The sequence below is a fragment of the Sardina pilchardus genome, chromosome 21, assembly GCF_963854185.1.
Source record: "Sardina pilchardus chromosome 21, fSarPil1.1, whole genome shotgun sequence".
Lineage (NCBI taxonomy): Eukaryota > Metazoa > Chordata > Actinopteri > Clupeiformes > Clupeidae > Sardina > Sardina pilchardus.
In genome coordinates, this window is record NC_085014.1 from 15784345 (window position 1) to 15788041 (window position 3697).

The following is a 3697-nucleotide window of genomic DNA, read 5'->3' on the forward strand; positions in this document are numbered from 1 at the left end:
CAAATTGACTGCCGGTGAAATCAGTAGCCTGACCGCGCATCAATGCATCAACGGGGGAATATACGGGTCAGTGTCGGCTGAATAGGCTGTATACGTTCGTTATGATGAATTGGACTCGGACATATTTTGATTACGCCCTAACTGATAGCCCCAAACTGTTTGTGCAAACGATTTAATGGTCCTTAAATCAGATTTTAAGGGAACATGTTAACTGAAGGTGCTTTGTGCAACCGGCTCCTGATCCAGCTATTTCAGTCCCTGCCCTCCATCTGAATTTCGAACGCTATTTTCGAATTTTGAAGTAGCATTGTGACACAGAGTGAAACCAAGCTATTGTAAACATAACTGTACCAGAATTGTAAATACAGCAGACTTAGCTGCAGACTTCAAGTCCCTCAAATCTCAGAGCTCATAAATGTGGTTGACGTCAAAGTTGTCACTTGTAAACAATAAATTCAAGGTCTGCTAGCTTATTTTGTTACTTTTAGTACCCGATGTTCAAATGTCACTTTGACACCAGAGCACTTTCCTGTGAGCTCACAATACCATGTAAGATTCTAACAGCATTCTTCTTACCAATTAACTACTAGATCCTAGCCAGCTATCAAGGAAATTAATTTACATGTATGAGTGTGAGTGTGAGTGTGAGTGTGAGTGTGAGTGTGAGTGTGTATGTGTATGTGTGTGAGCGTGTGTGAGCTTGTGCGCGCATGTGTATGTGTGTATGCGTGTGAGCGTGTGTGAGCGTCTGCGCGCATGTGTGTGTGTGGATGTGTGTGTGTGTGTGTGTGTGTGTGTGTGTGTGTGTGCGTGTGTGTGTGTGTGTGTGTAGAGACCCGAGAGACCCAAGACCTGAGACCTGAGGGCTGTACTTCTCCTGTATCCAGCCCTCCCGTGTCCAGCCAGAGATGGGCCAAGTCAGGGCTCAAGGCAAGAGCCGTATTTTTATAACAGGAAATTTGACCTTTGCTTCGCTAAGGGACTAGATGTATTCCCTTGCGCAATATCATTCTCATTTGTCTCGTGGCAGTAATGACATCAGTAGTAATTCTGTGTAGAAATAACAGTATCAGTATGAGTGGGATGGATGTAGCTTAGCAACAACCCCATATGGAAAAAGGTCCATAGGGAGCTTGTCACATACAATACTTGCGTGATAAACATATGGTGAATAGCCTCCACATACATTTAGCACTAAAGTCACATACTGCCCTTCAGCATTAAAGGGAGGTCATACGTGTCAGGATAAAACTAGGCTGGGCTCCATAAAAAGACTCCTCTCCATTTTTTATGGTGCTATTGAATTGAATTGAATATAAACCTTATTCTCTGCTACTACTGTACATGAAAAGGACAATCATTGTTTACAAGCTGATGATGTACTGTACAAACTACAATATAGATAGATAGATAGATACTTTATTGATCCCCAAGGGGAAATTCAAGGTCCCAGCAGCTTAAGACACCACACACAACATACATTACAATGTAAACAGGAAAATGCAAAGCAAATCAACAAATGACTAAAGGAGCAGTAAAATACTACAATAGACATATATACATATACATATATAGTCTTTTCCCAAATGGGACCACTCAGTTCTGATGTAGTATTTTTAGCCACATGAGAAATTTCAGCATAGTGATACAGTTGAAGCTTTTCACTAGAGATACAGTACATTCTGTAATACAGTATATTTAAGTGTTCAAAAGACTTCGCAATCATTCACAGGTACTCAGTGTAATATTTTATTTGATAAAGTAACTGGTTCCCGGTAATGCTATTTATGTCTAATCTGGATGCCATACAAGTCAGCTGCTAGCAGGCTGGTCCATGGGCCCTGAGAGTAATAAAGCAGACTATATTTCTCTTGCCAATCTACACATCATTACATGTTTAGGAACATGCTGTTCTTTCCACACATGTGTATGCCATGAGAATCGCTAGCCTTGCCAAAACGTTCACTCACAAAATCTCTCTCTCTCACACACACACACACACACACACTGTATACATATACACACATATGCACTCACTCACAAAATCTCTCTCTCTCACACACACACGCATATATACATATACACACATATGCACTCTCTCACACTTTCTTTCTCTCTCTCACACACACACACACACACACGTTTTGGTTACATAAACCCTACGCTATGCACCATAAATGTTGCATGTCATATGGGACTGGAACTCCAGCTGAGGACCATGGGACAGTCTGCCTAAGCGGAAAGCACCCCCTCCCTCCTCTCCCTCCTCTCCCTCCTCTCTCTCTCTGTCTCTCTCTCTCTCCCTCTCTCTCTCTCACAGACACACACACAGGCACAAACACACATACACAGACCCTCCGCTCCACTTTAGAATGATGGTCCATTCCCTTAAGCGCTTTCAGTTTACCCGGCATCCTCTGTTTTCAGTCATCCCAGCATCTTGGGATATCCCAGTTTTCTTTCTTTCACACACACACACACACACACACACACACACAAACACAAACACATGCATAAATAAATATACTCTCTCTTTCTCTCTCTCTCTCTCGCTCTATCTCTCTCTCACACACACACGCACACATTTACACACACATTTACATGTTTCTCTCCCTACCTCCTCCCTTGTTTTGAAAATCAGTTCACTGAAATCTTGAAGCAAGACATAAGTAGAGCTCTTTAAATATTACGCAGATAGAGTGTGTGAGAAAGATAGAGACAGAGAGAGGGAGAGAGAGAGGGAGAGACATACAGAGATGATAGAGAGAGAGAGAGAGGGAGAGGTAGAGAGAAAAAAAACAGAAGTGAGATGGTGGAACAGGGGCCAATCATCCTATTTCCCCAAATGAAATGCTCCTGACTGTTTAACAGTGACTGTTCGTGGCAAAACTGACCCGTTCCAGCTCCAAATAGGCGAAGCCTGAGGAGAAGCAAGCCCAGGATGGCGCTCTCTGAATTGGATATAATTATCCCTAAATGCTCCAGTTTTGCTGGAGAGCAGCTGTGATTAAAAATACATTAGGCGCCTGTGCAGCTGCATGCTCTTGCTCCCTCCACACCCAACACACACACACACACACACATCCACATCCCCGCTCAGCTCACTCTCTCCGAGGCAGCGGTGGTGCGCCGGACGCCTGGAGAAACGGCGGCCTATTTGTTCCGTTTAATGCACATGGACTCCCGGAGGGGACCGGAGATGTTAATGATTTGCCCCTGCCCAGAGGTACGAGGGCTGGATGGAGGGAGGGAGAGAGAGAGATGGAGAGAGAGAGAGAGAGAGGGAGAGAGGAAGAGAGGGAGAGAGAGAGAGAGAGAGGGAGGAAGGTGGACAGAAGGATGACAGGAGAGGAGACGTAGGAACGACAGGAGTTAAGAGTCAGGGTGGTGTGTGTGTGTGTGTGTGTGTGTGTGTGTGTGTGTGTGTGTGTGTGTGTGTGTGTGTGTGTGTGTGTGTGTGTGTGTGTGTGTGTGTGTGTGTGTGTGTGTGTGTGTGTGTGTGTGTGTTGAGGGGGGGGGGGTTCTGAAAGGGTGGGGGTGGTGACGGTGGAAGAACTGAAGAGCCACAGAAGGGTAATTGCGCTTTTCTGCCGTCCCTGTGAAGCAGATAGGAGATTAGCGGAACAAAGGCTGATGCTTCCCCACATGTGAGATTCAACACAAGCCTCTCTTGTTCCCAAAATCCTTTCTGTTTGAA